General features: G+C 43.6%; 1 protein-coding gene across 50 annotated transcripts in view; it reads left to right on the top strand.

Moving 5' to 3' along the window:
- The window catches only part of CAMK2B (calcium/calmodulin dependent protein kinase II beta), a 925,878-nt gene that overhangs the window by 282,485 nt on the left and 616,941 nt on the right, over window positions 1–26,452 (top strand). The window lies entirely within an intron of this gene.

Raw genomic sequence — 26,452 nt, 5'->3', positions numbered from 1 at the left:
GATAGAGCACCCTCATTTCCTCTAAAAAAGAGAACTTGCGTGGTCCCAAGGCTCTTTGTTCTCCCTCACTCAGGTCTGATTCTGATTCGCTCGTGATTTGAGTGTTGGCATCAACAGGGTTTGTTTTCTTATGATCCCATTGTTGTTTAAATACCTCAAATCTTTTGGCGAAGGTGAAGATGATTCCATATTCGTAATCATCTTCATCACTACGGAATTTCCGATGTTTGCGTTCTTGCACTTCACTTTCATGTTTATCAACGTTGTAATCCATATCAGCTCGTAATTTTTTTTTATTATTTCATAGTCCTCATTTGATGACTTTATTTGATTTTCAATTTCTGCTATTTTTTCATGTACTTCAGTTGAGGACAATGAAATAATAAAAAAAAATTATGAGCTGATAAATCTATACTTTCCTATATGGACAAGACTTCATAATGTTGTGGTACATTTTGGGCAAGGTATTTTTGTAACCATATTTTTTCCATACAATATTCTTGCACACCACCAGTTTCAGCTGAGAAAACACAGCATGTAGGGTGGTGTTGTCTAAAAAGACAGGACTTGCCGAAGATGTCACCTACTACACAGGGCCCTTTAACAGCTACATATATTTGCATCAGTATGAGTTTTGGAAGGGTTTTTCCATTCTTTCTTTATTTGGGATTGTACAATTTTCAAGTTTGAATGTGCCAGGTAAAGTCAATACACATTTGCATTAGAATCTATTAGGAATAATGAAAGTCTCCAAATTACTTATTTTAGTTGTAGTTTTGGGTTGTTTGTGCCTTTACTAGTTTTAAAGAGAATGTTTTATACTCAGACTGATGCGTTTGTGTTGTGTTAACGTGAATATTTCTGCTGTCAATATGCCAGTCATTAGTATGAGTGATTGACTGCAGAGAAATCTGTGTATTGAGCTGTTCACTTGACCTGTGTTTGAGCTCTGTGTCAAGTTGGGAGATGAGAGATATGGTGGTGAGTTGGGGGTCTGAGCTCTCAATGGCATGGGTTGGGAAGCTTGGTCTTGGGAGTGAACTGTGGATGGCCCAACTGTAGGTGATGTCATTTTGGGGAAGCAGTCTGAGCTTGGTTTGCAGGGTGGATGAGACATATATTAGCTAGTTTGAATCTGAGCTCTGGAGGCCATTTTAAAGGTAGAGATAGTTATGGGTAAGGGTCTGAGCTTTGATGGTGGTGAAAGGGAGACATGTTGATAGGTTTGGGTCTGATTGTTTTTGGATAGCAGGAACAATGAGAGCCGTTGTGGTGGGCTGGATGTTTGCCTTGTGGATTGTGGGGAATTGGTTTTGCATTATTTTCCAAGGTTTATATGCCACTGGTTGGATGGGATGTATGGTGGTGGGGAGGGGTCAGCATTTTGGATGGCACAGTGAGGAGGATAGTATTTTGGTAGGTTGGGCAGAGCTGCTGATGGCATGGGTTGGCAGTTGTGATGGTGCACTGAGCACGGAGCTTTGAATGGCACAGAGGGTGACAGTTAAAATTGTTCATTGTGGTTTGAGCCCTGGATGGCCCAGTGGGTGGGAGAGTTTTGGTTGGTTGAATTTTGAGCTCTGGATGGTATGGTGACACGATGGTGGGTTGGAATAAGAGTTCTGGGTTGGTGGGATAGGTGCTGGGAGGCTAGTTGGTAGCTTGTGGACTTAGACTTGGATGGCAGAGTGGGATGTTTGAGAGTATTGTGGCAGTTTGAGTTCTGGGTGGCACGGGAGTGGGAATATTGTGGTAGTTTGTGATATGAGCTCGGGATAGCACTGGTGGGGTGGCTTGGGAGGCACAGTGTTGGCTCCACCAGCTTGATCTCTCGCAGGGAATGCAAAGCAGGTGAGCCACAGCAGCAGTCATTACCTGTGTAGAAATACGTACGTGTCTTCACCTCGATCACCGCTGCGGTGGGAACTGGAGCGAGTCCCTAGGGCACTCGCCAGTTTAAAATAGAAAACAAAAAAAAGAACTTGTTTATGATTGCCTTAGCTCAGCAGCTCAGGGAATTACTGTCGAGCTCTTCAGTGCAGGGAGGAAAATCGACTGGCCAACCGAAAATAGAAATAAAAAGGAGGAAACAAGGAATAAAAAAAAATTGAATTAATGAGTGATGCTCTTAAGCTATCCTACCCACACCCACCGGAAGAGAAACGTACCCATAACCCAATCTGTCTAGCTTTCAGCCTCAGGCGCGAGGCAGGCTCCCCTACAATCACTTGCCATGCAACTCTCCCAATGAGCCTATTTAACTTCCAATCTAGCTCTAACTCTCCTAAGTGAAGCTTGTATTCCCCCTCCCTTCAGCTCTCACTATTCTCCACGAAGCATGTGTGCTGCACTGCAAGATCTCATGTTCTCCTCTAAGCATTGCGTCTCTGCTTTATTTAGGTTACGATTGATTTCTGTGCCGTGTAACAATTCCCTCCATCTTCCAAGAGTCACTCTCTCTCTCCCCTGAAAGACGCTTTCCATCTTAACCAGCTCTCACCCATTTCGGAGAGCTTCTCGTTGCTTGCCTGATTGAAGCCTCTTCCCTTCCCGCTCAGTTCTCACCCACATCAACTCCGATCAGCAATCTCTTTAATGCCCAGTTCTCATCTACTCTGACACCATCCATCACCTTCAGTTCTCACATTCTCCATAAGGACCCTCACTTTTCCATCTGTTTTCCCCACCTCGTATCACCCCTACTCATTTGATCAAATTTTTTAGAAAATTCAGGGCCCCTTACCTGGAAGAATTTGGCGGAATCTGAGGACAGGTGCAGTCTAACTAAAGGGTATTCGACTGTACTCATGAAGGCGCATTCGCCTCATGCCAGGATTATTGCAGATCATGGAAATATTGCTATTTAGCATTCATTAGATGTACATATTTCTCTTGTGGGTATTAAAACACCTGGCCTATATACAGCCCTTGACAACTGCTACTGAACACCATTCCTCTGATAGCGTGCCTAGATTCTCAAGAGAGGGTAGACTGGCATCAGGAAAGAGCTAGGGCATGTTCTCAAGTCTCTGTTCCATGGATTATGCCATGACGCGCGTGAGAATGATAAGTACAACAGAAGTTTCCCATAAACCTAATTGAGACCGGGGTGGAGGTTTATATCCAGCAACAATGTCTCATAGGGTGTCAATATGAAGAAATGTGTAAGTCACTGAATTGGGACAACTAAAAAAACCTATGGCGACGAAATTGGTGGTCAAATATATTTACCAAATTAGAAGAATAGATAACTGAACACAGCATCAAACCTAAATCATAAGTGTGTTCAAGGTGCAAGGGGAACACAGTGCTCATAAAGAACAAGTGAACGTCGCAAAGTGAAACGCATAAGAACAGGCGGCAAATTAATCCAATTAATATATATTGTGAATTAATGTGGTCAGTCGAATAGTTCATTAGAATATCATGGCAGAATGGAGATCTGTATATTTGCCAGTGTATGTCGACGGCGTTTCGACATGCCTTAATTAGAGGTCGGAACAAAACACAAAATTGATTACTGCCTGAGAAATAAACAAACTAATATTCGACTGATGACATTGGTATGTTAAAATAGGAAACATGAACATTTTGGGGCAGAATTTAGGTACCTGTAATGTATTCAGGAAATCTGAAAAGTAGTAAATGGACACAGATAAGGGGGGGGGAGGGAAGGTTAATCAGATCAAAAGAAATAAAAAGGTGCCCCAACCACACAGTGAAGGTGTAAGAAATAAATGACACTAATGGTTAGTAGCAAGTATTTTAAAATCCTATTATGGAAGAGAGATCGAGTGGAAAGTAAGTTAAAGTTATATCGCAAACCTCAATTTAGAGGAGAAAGGCCACTGGGAAACTTACAAGTTAATCCTTATCAGTCGGCGTTGTGCAGGCGAAGACGAAAGTTTAAGCGCACCCTAGAAGACGAGCGGGTTAGCGGGAAAGTCAGCCAACCCTGGGAAGAAGTTACCCGGTAAAACCATCTCCGAGGGTAAACATTCACTTGGATTTTTTTTTGTTTGAGACAGCTAAATAAATGATATTGAGATAGGTATTCCTGACATGAATTGGGTAGGAACAAGAGATGTCCATACCTGTAGGGAAGGAATCCGCTTACGGGAATCATGCCAGTCAGTAGAGGCCTGATAAACTGCTACGGTCTTTACTGAATACATAAAACGGGCTGGTTACGTGCGTGCGGAGCGTAAGAAACGCTGGACCGCGTGCCCAAGTGAGGAAATGACGGCATTGCGTGTCGTTGGGGGATTTAGGAGGAAGCTACAGGTGCGTCTTATTATGAAGGAGAGAACAAACAGCTAAAGGTGTGCGCACGTATCTTCGAGGGTCATATAGATAGTGAAAGAGGAGAGAATAGTTACGAGGAGGAACAGAACAAGCGAAACCCACAAGAAAACGCAACATTTTGTGTATGGTTCATTTGGTAAGAATTCTATCCCATGTGGGGGGCGTACAATGTGATGGGAACAATGTGCTTCACAGCAACAGTTTTTTGACGAGCTATTATCTAGAACACAGGTGATGGAGTGGAAAATACTCACATGTATAAGGTACACGAATAAATGGATTTCATTTTCATAGCGACCGTAAAGTTGACAAATCGGAAAAATTAAATTACGGTGACAGTCTGGTCATTTCAGTTACAAAAGGTGGTCATGGGGGATTTTGTGAATAAACCTACAATGAATGGAGATAATTTTCACAACAAATGTAAAAGTAGTGAGTGTACATATTGTCAATCTAGATGAATACTATTATCCAGTTACATCAATGTTCTGGTCCTACCAGTTAAAAGAAGTATAAGGAGTTTTACCAACATGATTCCAAATAAAAAGCAAGTCTGCCAGTGGAGAGGTACATTACATCATAACCATACCCTTCGTCCAAAGTGTTTATTCCGTTTTTGACTGAATCGCATATAGATATCCAATGGCATTCATATCGTGTGAGCAGGTGCTATAAATCACCGCACCTTAACGGAATGCGGGGCCGATAGATTACCTGCCAGATGAAATAGTTTTCAGTGTGATTGTGTGGGGCAGAATGAGATACCAAAGGAGTATTCTCGACACAGCATCTGATCTGACTTTTGTGTTGGATAATGCGAGCCTTGATTATTTGTGTGGTTTGTCTAATATATAGCAAACCACACAGACAGCGGATGGCATATATCACATTAGTAGATCAACAATTGGTAAATTGTTTTAATGAATAAGAAGTAGAGCTGTATTCGATCACCCAGATTGTGCCCCCTTTTATATGAGAAGAGCAGTGAACCATGAAAAAGTTCATGGGACCGGAGTATGCCCCAGTTTTTCTTGATTATTCTACCCACTTTGTTACTCGATGGGAAGAAGGTAGATACAAAAGGGATTCGTGTGTTTGACTTCTTTTCTTTAGGTGTAGTAAGGACTCCCTCGGGCAGTACCATGCATGTTTTAGTGACCTAGAGACTATGCGTTTGGGGTATCTGCTTGATTTTAACTTCTCAGCTAGAATGGCTGCCTCCTTAAAGTAATCTTTACGCCATTTGCAGTTTCTACGGATTCTTAAGAATTGGCCATAAGGCAAGCCATCACACAGGTCCCTGGGGTGGTTGCTGGTATACAGAAGTAGGATATTCCTTTCAGTGGGCTTTCTAAATACGGTGGTGCCAATTTTGCCATCTTGTACTTGTAGAGATAGATCTAGGAAAGGTAGGTTATTGTTTTTGGCATCAAATGTGAACCTGAGATGTGTCTGTACAGAATTGAGCCAGTTTGCAAAAAGCGATAAGGACTCGGCGCTGCCTCGCCAGATGAAAAGAATATCATCAATAGAATGTCTCCAAAGCCAGATATGGTATGGAATGGGTAATTAGGTGCCAAACTTAGGGTTCTTTCAAGTTTTCAACATAAAGAATCGCAAAATCGGGGAGTGAATGGAATGGAAACACCTTTTTGTCTGTAAATAAAAGGTGTCCTTATACAAAAAGTAATTTCACTTCAGGGCAGTTTTGAGAAGCTCTATGATGAAATCGGTAAGATTGCATTTAGGCAATGGTCTGGAATCTAAAAGATTGCAAAAAGACTCGAGTGCCTTCATTTTGGGAGATGTTGGAGTAAAGGGATATCAAGTCACACTAGTAAGTCCAAGTCTGGGTCAAAATCCATATCCTCGATTTGGCAAATCGGGTCCCTTAAAGGTGGTGGTCAGGGGGACAAAATCCTTGTTCACGGCACCTCTGTATGCAGATTTCTGAGAAGAATTCATGGGCTACCCAGAACAAAATTAGGAACCCTCAAGGACTTCAGACGCAACCATCATAGATGATTTATTTGTCAATTCAATAGAAATCCATTAATAGACATACAGCCAACATGTTTTGCTTTTCATAAGGTGAGCTTCTTCAGTGCTAATTGCAAAATGTTACTGGCTTACTGAAACAAATGAGTGATTATCTAGAGTACAATGCGCATATGTGTCCATATGTTATGTCCAGTTTCCAAATGCTTGTGTAATGCCTTTACTGTGAAACAAATATATTTTTGAACGCTAATTTGGGCTACTAGGCAATAATTCATTTTAAGTATTTGATTCTTTTATTCTGGTTGGTGCCTCTTTGGTAGTGTGCTTTAAATTAAACGGCTGTGGACAACCAGACTTTGTGAGGTGGGCACAATCCTGAGTAATAGTGGAACTATTTGGAAGGTGACTTGGATAAACACAAAGTTTTCCGATTGTGTGTTGATAGAGTGGTGGACAACTTCTTCAACAGTGAGAGTTGTTCGTCCTTGCTTAGCTAGACTGCTCCCTCAGTACAAATGGTTGGATTTTTCTTGTACACTGCTGTATAGCTCCCATTGTACAGTGAGAGTGGTTCAGTCTTGTTTGCTGCAAGACCGCTGACTTTGTACAGTAAGAGTGAATTAACCTTTGCCAGTGCTGGGCAGCTCCCTCAGTGCAGTGAGAGGAAGAGCTTTGTTCAGTGGTAGACCACTCCTTCGGCGCGAGCCAGTGCAAGCAGTTTGATTGCCCTTCACTGCTAAACAACTCCCTTTGTACAGTGAAGGTGGATTAATTTTCCATGGACATCTGTCAGATTACTAACACAGAGAATTTTATATTGTGGTTTTATCAAGCACACAATTCACTAGCAACACAGTCACTTGGGACTATATTAATGTAATGAGAGCCGATGTCCATAACCGAGTCAAAGAATAGAGGTCACTGATTGGAGAACAAGTACTTGAGGAATTGCTAGTGATTGCCTAGAGTTAAAATATTCTACACCGGATCTCATGTGTGAGAGTTCTCTTTTCTGGGATTAAGCTCTAGTATGGATTCCATATGAGTAAGAGTACCATGCTGCCGGACAAAGAGCACACTTATGCCTAAGTGAAGCATGGAATGTTCATTCATATGGAAGCACAATGTACATAGCTTGCACATCGCTTTGTATTCAAGTCTTCTGACAACTACCAAGTACTATTGAAGCATGTTCGTAATTCAGGAAAATCAAATTACAATCCATTTTCCTACCCTTTATCCCGAAAAAACACACTTTCAGAATTCTTGATGGAGCCTAAAACCCCATTGATCTTGCATAAGCTCTCACCATGTCTTGGACTCTTTGTAATGACATCATATAACCGTCTTCATAAGAAAATTAAAGCTTTTCACTCGCTCATGTTCAGCCTCAAAAGACTCTGCTAACCATGCTGCTTGAACATAAGGCTTTTCTCGATTCCTTATGATCACTGACACCTACAGGCTATGGTGTTTTAGTTGTTTGAGAAAATGCCTGGGATCCCAGCAGACTTGAGTAAGATCTTAAAGCCACCTCTGTAATAATGCCCATTGCCACTGGGTCATTTTTAACAATGTATCAGGCTCCTGCTCGGTCCCATCAGAGTTCAAATGTACTTTTTAAAAAATGCACCTTTTATCCGATTTTATTTTTGTAAAAAGCAGAATTTGAAAAAGTACAGCCCACAATATGTAATCAAGCTCAGGTTGTTTTTTGTCTGGACAATGGTGCAGGTCTGGGACCTCTTGGACCTCCAGTTACAAATTAATTGAAGTGATGTTGGTGTTCTGCAGCGACCCAGCAAGCCTCCTAATGTTCCTGTCTGGCAGGTGTAGACTTCAGTCAGTTTCTTACTCTGGTGTCACTCTTTTCTGCCCAAAAGAGTGCAAATTGGCAAGCTTTCACTCGTCTCCAGTACCAGACTTTGACCTTTGGGATCATCTGAGGCATGGTCCTGTTCTCTCCGTTTTTAATGTGGTGGTGCTGATACAGTCTCTTAGCTCCTTTTGTAAATGTGTGCAGTTGGTATTGAGTTCATGCTGAGAATTGGCGGAAACCTGCAAGGAGAAGGTCTTGCCTCTGACGCCAGCCAGGCCCTCTACCTTCTTCCACCCTGGCTACTGTCCACCCCATCCGTGATGCCTCCAGTGCCATTGTCAACGAGCCCATCATCAATCCCCGACTCCGAGCCAGCGCTGCTCAATGTTGGCACTGTTCAGGCCCTACTAACCCCTGAGCTATCTGCCCCTAGATAGACCCACCCCTCCTGAAGAGAGCGATGAAGAGGAAGGGGTTGGTCCACTGTAGGCCCTAAACCAGACAAACTGGTATGAGGACCTGGGTAATGCTACTGGTTTGGACACTTAAACAGACCATGGCATGCTTTCCCCTCCTGGCCTGTTTTCGGAGGAAGGCTCATTTTTCGCCACAGTCATGTACAGAGTAGCGGAGATCAGGTCCTTGACCTATAGCTGCCAGCAGTTGAGGTCTAGACCAGTGTCTTGACAGAGGTGCTTCACCCAGGATGGGTTTGGCTGAACTATTGCTCCCCTTCAATTTATCCCTCACAATGTTCTTTTGGGGGCCTGGGCCAACACTTGTGCATGGGCTCATTTGCACCACCTGATTGCCTGCCGGATGCCATTAGCTCGCTCCCAGCTAGAGACCCAGCTTTCCTCTGCCAGCCCCCCTTTCCTGGGAGCCTGGTTGTGCAGACCTCAAAGGCCAAAGTGAACTCAAATGCATTCCCTTCCACTCCACAGCCAGGGAATCCAAGAGGCTGGACACCTTTGGGAAGCGTATTTTTTCTTCCACCAGCCTAGCCTTGCAGTTGGTTAAAACTACATGTGTCTTGGGCCGATATTTATTCCCATATGTTGTGGAACTGGGTTGCACAGCTGCTTCCAGAGGAGGGCAGAGCCATCCTCGGTCCAGCCTTAATGGATGATCGAGATGCAGCGAAATTTTCCATTAGGTGGGGGCTGGATACTACAGACTTCATGGGCAGAGCCATGGCTTCTACCTTTCGCCCCTACCACGGCAGTGTTCAGGCATATATGGGCAGATGCAACACCAACCACACCCGCCAGTCCAAAATTCTACTCAGTCCTTTTGTGGACAGGGTCACAGATCCCAAAGAGGACGCTGAAGCTGGATTTCATAGCCTCTAAGCCTCTTTAGTGCACCCTACACCCAGAACAGCCATCCCGTTGGCACCACATGCCCCAATAGTCTGCCATGACCACCAACAAGGGGATGCTTCAAATTGTGCAGACTGGGTACACCCTTCCATTCATGGGAATCCCTCGGCCCTTGCAGCCATCCCAAGAACGGCTGACCGAGGACCATCTGTCCTTGCTCCATCAGGAAGTGCAGGCTCTTTGGCCAAAGGAGCCATCACGAGCTTATGTGTGCCTGAAGTAGGTCATGGTTGCTATTCCCTCTATTTTCTGGTACCGAAAAAGGGTGGAACCCTTCGTCCTATATAAGATCTGTGCCCTCTCAAAGCCTTTCTACAGAAAGAGGTTCAAAATGCTCACTCTGGTTCAGGTCTTGTCTGCCCTGGACCCTGCAGACTGTCTGGTAGCTTTGGATTTGCAGGACACTTATTTTCACATTTCCATCCTACACGCCCATAGGCTTTACTTACGGGTCACAGTGGTCCACAAGCTTTTTCAGTTTGCTGTGCTCCCGTTCTGCCTCACCAGTGCCTCCCTGGTGTTCACTAAAGTGATGGCGGTGGTTCCAGCTCATATTTGGAGGTTGTTAGTCCCAGTCTTTCCCTTTCTTGATGAAAGGCCGCTGAAGACGGGATTGCTTCAGGCAGTCGCCACACACCTCCAGATTGCGGCGAACCTTTTGCACTTGGTGGGGTTCATTATAAACATGCTGAAGTCACACCTGACTCCTTCTTGGACACTCCCTATCATCTGAGCCTTTTTGGATACAGTACAGAACCGTGCCTATCCTCCGGAGCGGAGAGTCCAGGATATTTGGGCTCTGATAATGTTTTAGCATCAATCCTGGATTTTGGTGAGGCTGACTCTAAGGCTGCTCAGTCTGATGGCATCTTGCCGGTAAAGTGTGCCAGATGCCATATGCACGCTCTACAGTGGGATCTGAAGTCCCAGTGAGCGCAGCATCTAGAAAACCTCTCTGACCTGGTCTAGATTTGTAAGGAGAGTGCAAAAGATCTGCAGTGGTGGCTGGCAAAACTCGATTGGGTCAGTGGCAGACTCCTTACCCTCCCCCAAAGTTGATAGTGGTGACGGATGCATCACTCTTGGGTTGGGGTGGCCATTTGGAAGAGGTGGAGATCAAAGGGCTTTGGTCTGTGGCAGAATCTCAGCTTCATTTCACCTTTCCGGAGCCAAGAGCAATCCACTTGACATTAAAAGCATTCCTCCCGGCTATCAGGGGAAGACTGGTTCAGGTGTTCCCGGACAACACTACTTCTATTTAGCATTGTAACACACTGGGCGGGGTGAGGTCATGGACCCTGTGCCAGGAAGCTCTGCTGTGGGCTTGGCATGGCGCTGCAGGACATCTTCCTAGTGGTACAGCATCTGGCAGGCTCATTTAACAGGAGTGCGGATGAACCTTGGCTCAATCTGTTCGCCACCATGAGAATGCACAAGTTCACCACACCTGCACATTGGAGTTTCAAAAGCGACTCTCGCTCTGAGACGCATCTATCTCGAGTGGAATTGAGGATTCCTGCATGCATTTCTGCTGATATCACTTCTGTTCCAAAATCCAAGAAGATCAGTACCGACGGGGCCCAGCCCATCCTAGTGGCTCTGGATTGGGCATGGACAGTATGGTACCCTGAACTCCTGAGCTTGTGTATTGGTCCTCCGAAGAGGCTGCTGCCTGAGGAGGATGTCCTGTCGCAGCAGCAGGGCAGGGTCCTGCACCCAAATCTGTGCATGCTCCACCTTCATGCATGGAGATTGGGTATCGGCACTTGAGGGTTCTCGATCTTCCTCCCAAGGTCTGTGATGTCATCTTGGCGGCCAGGTGACCCGCCCCAAAAACTGTATATGCTTTCCAGTGGAATATGTAGTGCGCTCTACAAATGTTGTTTGATTGACCTGGTATTCCCCACCTGTCTGTAGTGTTGCTGTCTGTTCTATCCTTAGCCCAGCAAGGCGGTGCACTAGACACTGTTACTGGTTAACAGATCGGCAATTAGTCTTTTCTGCAGATTCCAGATCAACCCTTTCTTTAAAGTCACCAGTTGTGACTTGGTTTCTGAAAGGTTTGCAATGCTGGTTTCCTCCTACCCCATTCGTGCTACGCCAATTGGACCTCAATCTGGTCCTCGTGTTTCTCATGCATTTTACCTTTGAGCCTCTACACATCTGTTCTAGACAATCAAAACGGTCTTTCTTGTGGCCATTACATTGGCCATGAGGGTCATTGAGCTTCAAGCCCTTTCAGTTCACTCTCCATACACCAGCTTTTTTCCTTGCCAAGCTTGTCCTTCAGATGCATGCCTCCTTCCTACAGAAGGTTGTTGCCACTTTTCATGTAGGTCAGAGCATCACTCTGCCGTCTATTTTAATTCCACCTTATCCTTTCAAGGAGGAAGAAAGGCCCCATCACCTAGACCCGAAGCGAGTTCTCTCGTTCTACATTGATTGCACTAAAGACCTTCGGGAGAACGATAAGCTCTTTATCTGGTTTACTGGCGCAAAAAAGAACAAGGCTGTGCAGAAGCGGACCATCTCTCAATGGGTTATTTTCTGCCTTAAAATTTGCTACACTTTAGGTAAGAAGCAGCCTCCTGAGGGATTGTGGGCCCAGTTCACCAGAGCCACTATTACTACTGCATTGACACTTGCGGTACCTGTTCTGGACATCTGCCAAGCTGCTACATGAGCGTCACCCCACACATTCACGAAGCTCTATTGCTTGAAGGATGTGTGACGGAACCATGCATGCCTTTACATTGTGTCCGTCCCACGCAAATGCCTTTACCACGCAAATGTTTACCATGCATATGCTTTTACCACACATGCCATGCATGGTAAAGGCATATGCATTTGCATAAATATATATATATATTGGGACACCTCTGGGTGTTTGAAACTCCCAATTACTTATTGGGCGTTCACAACGGAACTTGTACACCTGCATGTAGCGGTTCGAAGCGAAGCGCATGGCGGAGGTGTCAGAAGAGGCATTCCAGCTTCAAGGGAGAGGCGGGGACAAGTCATTACTCCAATGGGAGTGGTTATTCTAGCATTAAAACGGACCCCAGGTGAAATTACCTGCAGTGAAACCGGCACTGATGAAAGCCACATGGCTGAAACGCGTCTGCCACAGCGTTTCACGGACTCAGTAACTATGCGCAGAGAGAATTGGTTTTGCTGAATAAATCCACTTGATAACCCACCCTAGCAGTGTCGGACCCTTTCCTATGAGTGAGTGGAGTATTGGACTATATAGATAGATAGCCTTATTGAGCCCAGCCCCTAAACTCTACCACACCAAAACCCTAAAGATACCTCTACCACCCAATACACCACCCACTGTAGTCCCTAAAAACAGCCTTGTCATCCAAATACCCTTACCAACTCTAAAACTCTATTACCGCCCAAATACTCTTACCCACCCTAAAAACACCCTTGACACCATCCAAATACCATTTCCCACCCTAAAAACTGCATTTACCACGAATATACCTTTACCCACCCTAAACTCAAAAAAGATCCTTGCCACCCAAATACCTTTACCCACACCCACCCTAAAAATATCCTTGCCACTCTAATAACCCTACCTACCCTAAAGTCTAAAAACACCCTTGCCACCAAAATACATTTACCCATTCTAAACCCTAAAAATACCCTTGCTAGACAAATACCCCTACCCACCCTAAACACTTAAAATACCCTTACCACCGAAATACTTTTACCCACCCTAAACTCTAAAAATACTCTTGCCACTCAAACACCCTTACCCAGCCTAAACCATACACTGTCAAGGTATATGAGTGGTAAAGATATATGCATGGTAAAAATGTGTGTGGTAAAGGCATATGTGTGGCAAAAGTATTTCGTGGTAATAACTGCCTTGTAAAGGCTGTTTCTCTTGCTTGGACAGTCTGGTTCATTGAGGCAGGCACTTTGCCCATTCTGTCCTCCCGAATTTTGTGATTTTAACTAGTTCGCAGACCCACCTCCAGGCAGGTGTTGCTTGGGTATCTATTCTAAGGTGAGGAATCTGCAGTCAAAAATCTCTATCAGAAAAACAAGTTACTTACCTTCGGTAATGCTTTTTTTGGTAGAGACTGTCTAACCAAAGATTCCTCACAGACTCGCCATCCTTAAGATCCCATTAGATACTGAATTGATGAAACATTGTTTCTTTAGGTGGCTCCGCATTTTTGGTGCATGAATAGTCATGTCAGCGAGGTTGTCCTTATATGACCACCACAAAGTCACTTCCGATGAAGATGACGCCAACGTGGAGCTCATCGACACTTCCTACTTGCATGCAGAGGTACTGCCTGGGGAATATTCTAAGCTGAGGAATCTGCAGTTAGTTTCTACCAGAAAAAGCATTACCAAAGCTAAGTGACTTGTTTTTTAACTGCACAAGAGTCAATGTTCAAATAATTCAAGGCGATTTCCCACATGTTAACTGATTTTCAGAATACTTCTCTTTAGTCTCACACTGTTATCTAAAGAATTCACATATCCAAATAGCAAGTTCCTGGATGCAGCACATTGTAGAATAATTGCCTAACAATGATGTAGTGAAACACAAGGAAACTTTTATATCCAACAATTCAGGGTGACTGTCACCATCTCCAATAGGAATACAAAGATTTCTGGGAAATTTTATTTCATTGTTGAATGCTGCTGCATAGGGCATTCTCCGAAGATGCAAATTCTTTTACCAAGCAAAATCTGCACTTTGTGACCATTGGCAGTCTTTCCTTTATCAAAATTAACTTGATGCCAACAGATTTGTAGGATTATGTTGCCTACGCCTGCCAATTTATAAACGATAAGCCATATGTCCTGAGGCTCTATATGGGTCAATCTTCCAAGTGATGGTCATGTCTCTCAGTGTAAGTAGGGTTGGGTGATCATTAATTTGCTATGCATCTGTTTCAAGCAGTAATGGTGGACAGAACCCTTTCAGCTGTCTCATTACAGCGAGGGGTTAATGTTAACGGGATTTATAAAGCGCTGAGAACACAGTAAGCCCGCTCTAGCGTCTAATTCTGCAACAGCCAGGTTTTTAGTCATTTCCTGAAGGTGGAGAGGGAGCTTGCACTTCTGAGCTCACTGGGAAGAGTGTTCCATAGTTTAGAGGTGCCATAGAAAAAGCTGCGGCCACCCCAGTGCGATGTTCGAATTTTGGGCACTGTCAAGAGTCTGGCCCCTGTAGAATCGAGATGTCCGGTTGGTTCATACCTGACAAAAAGGCTTTGCAGAAAGGCAGGACCTGTGTGATTTAGTGCTTTATAAGCCAGACACAGAGCCTTGAATTTAATGCGTTGACACAGGAATCAAGTGCAAGTTGCGAATCTCTTTAGATACAGATTTGCACCTAGGGATGTTGACCAGTAATCGTGCTGCTGAAGTTTGAAGCATCTGAAGCTTTTTTAAACACTGCAATGTGTACTCCTCCATCTGTTTATGGTGCACGTACAGTTCTGAAATTGTTGAGTAGGAGGAGCCTGATTTTAATATGAAGCCACCACTATCTGGGTGTCATCGGCATAAGACCTCGGACTAAACCCAAAGTCCCAAATCAGAGGAGTCAGTTCGGAGATGTAGACATTAAAAAGAAAAGGGCTCAAGTAGGAGCCCTGGGGTACTCCACACGACCGGGTATAAGACTCTGAATGATACCCATCAACCAAAACTGTTAATCTCCTGTCCTTAAGAAAGGAGGACAGTAGGGCTAATGCCGTACCCCTGACCACCAGACACGCCAGCCGCTCTTCCAAGAGAGAGTGGTCAACAGTATCAAAGACGGCTGACAGATCGAGGAGCACAAGGGCAGCTGTGCCTCCTCATCCATCACTGCTCTGATCTCCTCGGTAGCTTTAATGAGTGCCGTTTCCGTGCTGTGTTCTTGGCGGAAACCAACCTGGGAGTGATCAAGCAAGTTATTTTCACGAATAAATTGGGTTAATTGAATATTCATGAATTATTTTGGCTGGCAACGGCAACCGGGCTTTGGTCGATAGTTGTTCGGGTTAGCCGCATCCAGGTTGGGGTTTTTTTAGCAGCGGAAGGATGGAGGTATCTTTCCACCTGAAGGGAAAATTGCCAGAGTCAAACATACAATTAAAAATTTCTGTGAGCCCGGGACTCACCAGATCCGCTATTTATGTCAGAAATGCCGGCGGGCATGGGTCAGAGGGAGATCCCGACTTTGCTTCTTTTATATGTTTCTCCACTGCTTCAGATAAAGTGGGGGAGAAGCTGAGTAGGGTATTATTTTCAGGGTTTGTCGGTAGAGTGGTGGGGAGGTGAGCTGATGTGTCCTCAAAGATCTTGAAAATGTCCAGGACATCTGCGATGTCGTCACAGAACTTTTGATTGCCCTTGATCCCTGTATTTTTGGGTATGGTAAGTTTATTTACTACTGGAAATAGTGCTTTGGAGGACTTTTTTGCATTCTCAATCTGTCTGGTGAAATAATCCCTCTTTCCTGATATCAGTGAATTTTTATATTGCGTAAGGACAGTTCTGTACGCTTTTCTCTCAGATGAGAGATCATTTACTCGCCATCACCTTTCTAGTCAACAACATTTTTGCTTTTCTTTCCGTAATGAGTCAGAAAACCAGAGGGCAGAGTGAGTGCTCCTGTACCCTGAAGATTTCTTTGTGGGTACTGAGGCTTTAACTGCTTCATTAAGCCATTCAGTGTATTTGGTGGCAGCTAATTCTGAGTGACCATTTAATTGTGGTCGTGAGCTCTCCAAATGTGTACGGCGGATCGTTTTATCCATTTTACTCCACTCTATATGGGTGGAGGCAGGGGGCTTTGAGGTATCTCAGAGTCCGACGGTAGTGACTGGAAGATCGAACTTAATTAACGAATGGTCTGACCATGTCAAAGGAAGGACTTCTTTTAATATCAGACCATGGGCCGAGGTAAAGATACCGTCAAGTGTGTGCCCCACCTCGTGAGTGGGGGTCTGTACAAGTTGAGTTAGGCCTACAGCTCCCAATGTGTCTAGAAGTATCCCTGTCTCCCGGTTATCCTTGTCTTCAAGGTAAAAATTAAAGTCTCCGAGGATGGTGAAGTCATTGTTTAAAAGAGTGGGTTCCAGAAGGCTATCTAGATTAGAAGTGAAGGTGCTTCTAGATCCTGGAGGCCGGTACAATAGGATGCCTCCAAAACTCAGCCTTGGTCTGAGATCGAGAGCAAAATTAAGAGCCTCTTATGAAGGCGTGGCGATAGGGTGGCAAATTACTGGGAAGTGCTTTCTAAAGAGAAGTGCTACTCCCCCGCCTCGTTTTAAAGGCCTATCGACCCTGATAGCCCGTAATCCGGCAGGGGTTGCGGTGACAAAGCTAGGGTCGGAGGCAGCATCTGCCCAAGTTTCTGTTATGAAAAGTATGTCTAAATCAAGATCATGCATGCAATTTCATACTCGTGCTTTGCCAGAGATCTGACATTTGTAAGGCCACCGTTAATTTCAGCACTCTCAGCGGGCTTAGAAGAGTTTAGACTGCGGGAAAATTTGGGGGGCTGAACGGCACTAATCCCTTTTGGTTGCGGGAGTGTAAAACCGCAGGAACAGTTTGCGTTACCTTCACCAGGAATTGACGGGCAGCAATTCTCCCAGGTATTATTGAGGAGGAGTAGCTCCCTTGCGGTATATCTGAGCGCATGAGAATTCAAAAGACAAGGGGTTCTGGCCCTTGGCCTGGTCCAGGCGCGGACGGGCGCAGACTGGCTTGCCTTAGGCGCGCCTTCGGTGCGCCAGCGGCATGCCTGCTGTGCTCATCCGCCCCATCGGCTGTTTTATGCTTGGTTCTGGTCGACGACTCGACCGCATCCCAACCGGATGTGACTTGTGGGCGGAAGTGAGGAGAACGTGTTAGTGGTTTGTCCGCCCTCCGCACAATCTGCTCAGCAGCCGTGGTGGACTGGGGTCGGCACCCACTCAGTGCTGAACAGGCTAACGTGCAGGCTATCTGCAAGAACAATCTAGATTTTAAAATAGCGAGAAATGTCTAAAAGCAGCAATAAATGTCTAAAAGCAACAGTAAACAATACAGAACGCAACCCCAATAAAATCAGTTAAAATATGGCATGAGGCAGGCTAAAAAGAGCAAGGCGATTAATCGTCCTAAGTACAGGGAGTACCCTCAATGCAATGATGGTCAATAGAGCTTCTCAGAGCCCTACAGCTTCTTTTGAACAATGAGGGAAATGTGCCCTCTCTATGCAGGACATCATCTTGATTATGGTAAGGTTGGATCTAACTTGGTATTGCTAGACCACTCTGGGCCTGAATTAAAGACTGTTAGACAGAGTAGTGTCCCTCTTTACAGGGTCGGACTGGCATACAAAGATAGACAGGCACACCAAAATAAAAGTGTCCTCATTAGAGAATTAGACAACTAAACAAGTGTCATGTTTGCATATTGGGGTAGTTTTGAACTTGTAAAGACACGCTGTATAGGTGTTTTGCAAGCTATGGAAGACTGCATCTCGTTTTGATGGCCATCCACCAAACATTAAAGTTTTGTTTTTGAAAAACAAAGAAAACAATGACCCACACATTTTGGGAGACTTTCCTGAGGTATTGGGGGGTCGTTATTGTTTTCTTCCTGTCCCCAACTGCCAGGTGTGTTTGCCTGTCTCTAAACGTGGCAAGGGGGCCAAGGATTTGGTGAGCAGGATTACCCTCACAACCAAACTCTAAATTGGGTTCTCAGTCAATATATTGAGAGTGTGGAAATAGTTTATTGCTGATCAGCTTTCTCATTAGTGTCCGTTTCCGTGGATTTACCATCATCATTGCAAAGCTTGCTCAGTACATGGGTGGCAGATGGGCTTACATAATGCTGCACAGCTCCCTCAGTGAATAGAGAACAAGGCTGAAAATCTTCCGTGCTTCACAACTCCCTCAATGTAGAGATTGTTGATGGACATTCCTTGGTGTAGTGGATAAACCTTTTTTTGTGCTTGCCAGCTTCCTCAGTAAATTGAGGGTGGATAGACATTCCTCTGTGTAGATTAGTTTCTAGATACGTTGGATATTAGTGCAGGGCAGTTTGCAGAGTACTGTTATTTATTTTTAGTGCTAGTGAGCTTCCTCAGTACTGTGAGTGTGGATATAACCTTTCTTAATCAGGACAGATTCCAGAGTATATTGAGGATAGATATATTGTTTTCAGTGCTGGCCAGCCTCCTTAGAACAGTAACGGTGGATGGACCGTCCTTACTGTGGGATAGTTTCTTAAGCAAAGCAAGGTTTGCAGTGCTGGTCAGCTTTCTCAGTAAAGTGAGGGTGGATACATCTTTTGTTTAAGGTTTTTCTTCTGTCAAGTGAGGATAGATGTACCTTCCTCAGTGCTGTTTAGCTCTCTTAAGTGATTCCTTAACTTCATTGGCCTACTTTTGTTACATTTTTTATTTCAAGGCAATGCTATAAGCAGTAATGAGGATGTGATCTGATTGCATGACACACTGACACACTTTCAAACAAAGGAACAGATCAAGCTTTAAGTTGTGCTCAAACGTTTAACATCAAAGTAACAACTGAAAGTGCTTATATCAGCTATTGTGGCAAGAGCATCTTCATAGCGTTAGGTGAATTTCCTTCACTATTCACATTTTGAAGATTTAGTAATGGGTTGCAGCTGTACAAAAAAGCCCATGGTTTGTCTAAAGTCATCTGCAAAAGTCTGAAAGTGATGTTGTCAGCATGACCAATTGCTTATCTTAGGCAGACCAGGTGGGTATCACTACTGGATTCACTAATGGTTGGTGGTGGATCTAGAGTCTAGGGGTGGGGATTTCAAATTCCATAAGAGTGTCTTGATCTCAGAATGTCAAGAGTTACTTCTGTGTAAACATTAAGTTTGTACTTCGTAAAGCTTGACACTGTATGAGGCAGCCTCTACAAAGGTGGTGAAGAAGCACAGAACTTCCTTTCCCCAAGTTCAGATTGGGCACCCTGTAGCTCAACTCTGCAGGGTGAAGCAACCACTCTGTGGTACATGACCAACCCCAGACAAAGCGGTACCTTTTCCATAGGTACACCTTGTTCTTCTTCACATACTAGCCCTCAAAGTGCTACAAAGCTAGCACCTCTTTTTTGTCAACGCTTGTCAACGGCAGTCAGGCCGTTTCTTTGTGATAATTTGGAGGACTTTCTACCTCCAATGACAGCATGTGCAGGGCCACTAAACTCACGCAGGCCGCAAAGTACTGTGAGCTGCTAAGAGAAGCAATGGGCACCTAGCATCCTTTGTTTACCTTTTGGGGACTTGGCTCTTTAGAGAGTTGGATCCTGGTTCACACTGGGATAGGTGTTTAAGTTGTTTGGTTCTCTGGTGACCTCTCATTTGATCTTCTCTGGTAGATCATGAGTGAAATTACTCTGGATACTCTAGTTCTGGGCCTCCTGAGTGGCTTTCCCTTTCTCTGGGGTTCATGGTTAGTCGTGGATTTTCATAACAAATTGTGCCTATATTAATTTTAGTATAGGAAACAGAACACTGCAATGCTCTCAGCTGCCTAAGATACAGGCCCCTCTGTAAAAGTGTCCTTGAGGGGCACAACGGGTTTGTGCCTTGCTTAAAAGTATTCCTGCTAACCAAAATAGTTGTATAAAAGACACAGGGTGGTGCAGCAAATTCCTTCTCCATGGGTAACTATGTGTTAAGAATTTTATACTTATAAACCAGAAAAAGTGAAAAGTTTCAAGATTGCATAAGGCCTGCACAATTTTGATCCTGTCTGTGTTCGTTGCTGTCAGTCATTTCAGTAACTAATGGTGAGTTTGAACCATAAATGTGGTTGAAGGGACCCAACAGGCATCCTATTGATTGGATGTATGTAGCTAGAAGGGCTGTGTTCAAGGCACTGTGCATTGTTCAGAGTCTGCCAAGGAAAATAACCGTTATACCTAGAAGTTAAATTCAAGCAATACAAACCCAACAGAACACTGCACTCCTTATCATACAACGTTACCCTAAGAAATAAGTAGGAGGTACTGCTTTCTCCGCACAAGCTCTAGAACTCAATACCAGCCAACATTAGAAGCACTCAGGAATATATACACTTATGAAGATCGTTGAAAATATGTCTGTTTCCTAGATAACTGCACCACCCACATCCCAGCAACAAAAAATAGTTGCCCCCTAGAGTGCAATCTCCGCTTGCCACCCACAATTATTTGGAAACGCTCAACCAGCAAACTGCTTTCAATGTGCAGGTAAGCTAAGAAGCCCTGACTAATGGCATTATATAGTTTTGCACTTGCATGTATAACCATTGTGCCCCATTACAACACTAAGACCATATTACACATCGGTCAGCAGCAAAATGTAACTTGTACCTCTTAATTCACATAATATATATCTGCTATGAGGGTTTTCACCAACACTGTTCAGTTAAAAAAAAAATGAATGGACATGAAATCACTGAAGAGGTCTGTCACAGGTTCCTGGACAATTTGGAGAACTTTAATATGGTCCAACACTGCAGGTCGCAAATATCTATACAATCTGACTGCTTCTTAATATCACACAAAGGCAGTCCAATATGGGATGATAATAAAAAGGCCCAGCCCAACAGATCTCTCAACTTCTCTCCCCATCCAACCATGCCAACTCAGGACCACATCTATACACAATCTCAGATTGGACAACGCAGTGCAGTAACCGACTAAGCAGACTATATAATATCATGGAACATGCAGAGCTGTTCATAGCTACCAGTATACTGTCTCTCACACTTCATTATCTACGATACTGCTATGCGCTGGGTCCAATAACATGAAAACTGCAACTCTGTGGTCATCACACATGACATGGAAACATGCTCACGTAGAAGCAAAATAAAGACAACATCCTTCCAACTACACGCCCTAAATGCTGCAGCATGCTAGCCATGTAGATAAGAGCTTCAGGGCCCCACATATGGGTAGTAAGTGTTATAAAAACCGCTGCAATACAATGCAATGTCAGAATTGGTTGGTAGGTTTCAAGGACTGCCATCAATCCACATTCCAAAGCTCTATGAAGCAGGTCAGAGAGGAGGTCATTATTGGCTTCTACTTTTCAGATATGTCAAGGAGGATCTCAACATCGGTCTTTTCCAGGGTTGCTGGATGATCAGGCCACTCATCTTCTGACCACAGGACATCGGAGGAGTGCGTAACTGCACGATTATAAACCTTTACAATCTTTGGGAACTTTAGGAGCTTTGCAAATTTTAAAAATCAAGAAAGTAAAAAATCCTTTAAAGTATATTGTGTGCACAAACCTGCTCTAAGGCTAGCTGGAAAATGTTACCGAAAAAAGGTTTGGATCAAATGATCATGCAAATGAATGTTGTTGTTTTAATTTTTTTTAATAGGAAGGGGTGTCCTCATACAAACTCCTGATTTGCCTGCGGTTGAAGTTCACAAAAATTGCAGCTTCACAAAGTGTTAAATTTGAAAGAATTTTGCACAACATTACTAGGGAATTTTGACTATGCACAAATCTAGCCACTTCATAATGTGTGTGCTGGATCTTAGTCTATCAGTTAATTCTCTAGGTCGTCCCATATTGGAATAAGAATTCAGAACGTCATTAGGGTGTAGAAGAGCAGTCTCTCCTGTGCCTGCTCCCTTCTGGTCGTGATCTAAGATGGGTCCTGGACCCATGATTTTTGTTGGTAAGCCATCTGCTATTGAGATGGTGCTTCCAACTCCCATTGTGTGCTGATATTTCAGACCATCAAACTTTGCTCCCCTGCCACCCGAATTTAATCGAAAACACCACCAATGTAGTTTCCAGTTGGTGAGTAGGAGTCTTCTGGCATTGCCGTTTCCGAAACAGAGTCTGGAACTCATCTGCGTCCAGCACAGGCAGCAGTGACGTCAGCATCAGCCGCCATATTATGCAAATGTTTCTGATCTATGTGACATGGTGATGTGCATTGAACATTCTGTGCGCCACAATGTTGGAATTATCAACCGGGTGAAAACCGTTGCATGGACAATGTGGCAATACATTACGTTGGGAGTCCTTTGGGCACAGGTTATGGATTGATCGGTGATGTGCACACCGCCGTCTAAACTCTGCTGTACACCTTAACAAGCGCTCTTTAAGCGGTAATGCACCCACAATCTATTTTCACTTGTAGTCCTTGTTAAACTGGTGGTGATGTGCATATGAGATAGACGCAACCTAGATCAGATAATTTGTGTGCACACATCTGGTGGTGTGCAAACTATTTTAAATCATTTGCCGCATTCATCTATTTTCAGTGCTATGGTTATTAACCTTTTGGTAATGTGCAACGTGGATTATTGATGAAGCGTACAATTCCATAAATGTACCTATAGTGTGCAGATGTATCCAGTGATGTATACATCATGTTATTTATATGCCATTATATATGAAGGGTTTTACTTGTGAGAAAACATTGGGAAATTTACATTATTATACAACAGCTAAAATCAACCATTCTTATTAATGGTCCTCTTACTGGCAACATTTAAGTGTAACTTATAAATAAATATTTGATTGCACCATTACTGCACAATGGAGTACAACTTTATTCCTTCTCCATCCTTTCTGCTCAGTCCAGGTCTACTGGATATAAACTGGAATCACTGGAAGGGAGGATTCGATGCATACTTGGATGCTATCGAATTGGAGGCCTTTATGTGACGTAGTTGATGATTATATATCTGTCATGACTATGGTGGATATACATTTCAAGCCTCACAAAAATCTAATATTGGAGAGCCACTAATGTCATGAAACATTATGACTTCTGAAAGAACCCTTTGAAAGTTTTGTGGGGGCTCTTACTGTTTTAACCTAAATATGTGAATATAGGACTTTTGAGAAGGAAATATAAGGGATCAGATATTTGAAAAAGATGAATAAGAAAATTCTCTCAATTTAACCTTGGGCAAAGCCATAGAAATGTCTTCAGGGATTGAAAGTTCTGCACCCTGTAAGGCAGAAATGTATTTGACACAGCAAACTCCAGCTGCCCATTCTGTTGCTAATGCTACTAAACCTCTGAGTAAATAGCCATTGCCAAATCGTAGGAGTTGGTGTATACTGTTGCAACAATAACAATCATTTGGGTAATGCTTGTCCTGCAACAGACCGACTATGTAATAGGTGTAAAAAAACACAAGGGCCACTTTGTTAACGTTTTCAGGACTGTGAAAAGACTACATGCTAAGGGCCTGATTGGTGTTTGGTGGTCAGTCACAGATATCCTGCCCGCTTTATTGCTAGTGCATTTTATCTTATGGCACATGCACTAGAGCTAGAGCGGACTGAATGTCAGTCACATTTGTGAAGGAGTCATCCATCCACCAGTCTCTAAATCAGGCCCTTAGTTCGTTAATGCCCTAAGAGACATTGACAAGATTTCCAATGAATGATTCAGGAGTTGAGTCTTGTTTTGAAGTGAATATAATGGACAAGATCTCCTTTACATTAATAGGTGTGTGTGAGTGGACCAATTTTCAAAATAATATGCTGAGGGAGTCTACTGTGATACTAGTTGTATATGGAGGAAAGCCTATAGATGTTATGGGAGAAATTGACAGTTATTTGACGTTCAAGTCCTATACTATGCTAGCTTCTATTTATGTGGGCAAGGATGGATCAGGTTTAATGCGAAGGCTGGGGAAACAAATGATTCTGGACATTATCTTAGACTTCAGCAATCTTGACCAAGTTCTTGTAAGGAAAGCTTGTTTGAGTGTGTTTATTGGTGCAGTCTGACAATGAGCTGAAATGAACCTGCTGAAGGGCTTCAAGCATAAGATTCAGCTGAAATTTAGTGTGGCACATGTAGTTCATAGGGTTAGATGGGTACCGATTTGCAGTAAGACCTGAATTGAAAAATTGTGTGCTCAATGCGTTACTGAGCCATTAGAAAGTTCCAAATGGTTGTCCCTATCAGTGTTTGCCCACAAGGCCAATGGGTTCCTCAGAATATGTGTGGACTTCCAAGACCCAAATGCCAGAATTTGGGTAAATGGGCATCTCCTGCCCAATATCCTAGAGTTGGTACTTCTGAAGAGGGCAACATTGTTTTTATTAACCTGGATATGGCCTCTGCCTACTCTCATATTGTCTTACATGAAGAATCTCACCACATGATCTCATTTGACACCCAGGAAAGGTCTTTTCATAAATGGATGCATTTTGGTCAGGCTTTCCCGGTGTTCCAGTGTCTGATGGAAATGGAATTTATTTACAGGTATTAAAGGGGTTACATGTTTCCAGTATGACCTGTTGATATATACAAAGGCCATGGTCATGCATGATAGGAAGCGGTCACAACTTCTGGCCTTAATAAAAGGGAAGGGGATTATGTTGAGGGTTGATAAATATATTGTTTTGGTGGCTAGTGTAGACTATCTTTGTTAAGAGGTTTGGCACTAAGGTAGAGCCTAATTTGTGCCTTTGTTAATTAACCCATGCCAGAGTGTAAGAAACCTTTGCAACTTTTTCTTGGTCTGCTTGAGTTCTATGTATTTGTTATTCCTAGTTGTGCAGAAAAGACCCTTTCTATGCACAAATTGCTGGAAAAGAGATTCATGTGGGAGACTAGAGTAGTGAGTTTGAGTTCAAACATGTAAAAAAGGATGTGGTGGACGTCTTGGCGCTCAAACCTTTCGACACACTGAACCCTAGTATTGTGGTCACAGATGCCACTCAGTATGGCCTGGGTGCGGTGTTGCTGCAGAGTAGGGGGAGGGGAAGGACGATATTGTGGCATTTGCTTGTCTGACTTAGAGAGAGTCAGAGACATACTCAGTTGTGGAGCATAAGACCTGGAACGCAGATAAGGCGTTAATTATTTTCGACAAGATCTGTGGGGATCTGAATTCAAAATTCGGGTAGACCACAAACCCTTGGTCAATCTTTTTACTGTCAATGGTGCAGGAAGATCCATGCCGAAAATTTCCAAGTGGCAGTTTAAACTACAAGAGTTCGCCTACTATATGGAGTATATTCCGGGAGGAAGAAATATCATGATGGATTGCATTAAAGACTTGCTCCTGGATTCCGATGGAATGGGTAGACCGATGATAAAGTTAGTGCTTTGACTAATACCACCTATTGTGCCTTCACAGAAATAGTGGTTCAGGTTCGAGATGAGGATGAATTGCTCAAGAGGACTATGCATGTGGTGGATGGATTCTTCCAGAAATTCAGATACAGGGGTGGATGCTTACCGGTACATTGTGCCAGAGTAGTCAGTAGTCAACGGTTTCCTAAGAATGCTCCACACCTTAATTGTATGTTTTTCTGTACGAGCCAAAGTAGTGGAATTGGTAAATGATGCTCATTTTGGCATGTGAGCCATGAAGAGAAGAATAATGGAGTTGTTCTGGTGGATGGGCTCAGACAAGTCAGTGGAACACATTGTCAAACAATGTATGTCCTGCAGACAGTGATAAATTAAAGTTTACTTTCCCTAACCTGGTGGATTCGGTTCCGGTTCCAAAGAAGGCCTAGTCCAAGTTTGGAATTGATCTTAATCCTCTGAATGTCTCGAAGGGAATGGTCAAGTATGGAATTCTAGTTATTATCATCCCCATTGGCCCTAGGCCAGTTTTGTCAACTGTGTGTCTGAAGGCAAAGTCAGAGAATTTCTGGAGAATTAATTTTCTGGGTAAGGGGTGCCTCAAGAGATTGTGGCAGACAGTAGACCCTAATTTGCTTTCAACAAATGTTGCTGATATTGTTAGGAGTTTTGTATTAAAGCATTGTATCTATTCCTTATCCCACTGCAGAATAATGACCTGGTGGAATAATCCAACAGGGTTATCAATGAAAACATTCTATTGTCTGTGGTTTATAGTGTGATTTGGATTTGAGAACTGAAGAATCCTTATTGAGCTATATGCACCACTGTTGCACCTTGTGTGTTGAGAGGAATTAGTCCTGGGCTTGAAAT

Source organism: Triturus cristatus, chromosome 11 (genome assembly GCF_964204655.1).
Source record: "Triturus cristatus chromosome 11, aTriCri1.1, whole genome shotgun sequence".
Taxonomy (NCBI): domain Eukaryota; kingdom Metazoa; phylum Chordata; class Amphibia; order Caudata; family Salamandridae; genus Triturus; species Triturus cristatus.
This window is presented reverse-complemented; position numbering and strand designations above follow the sequence as displayed.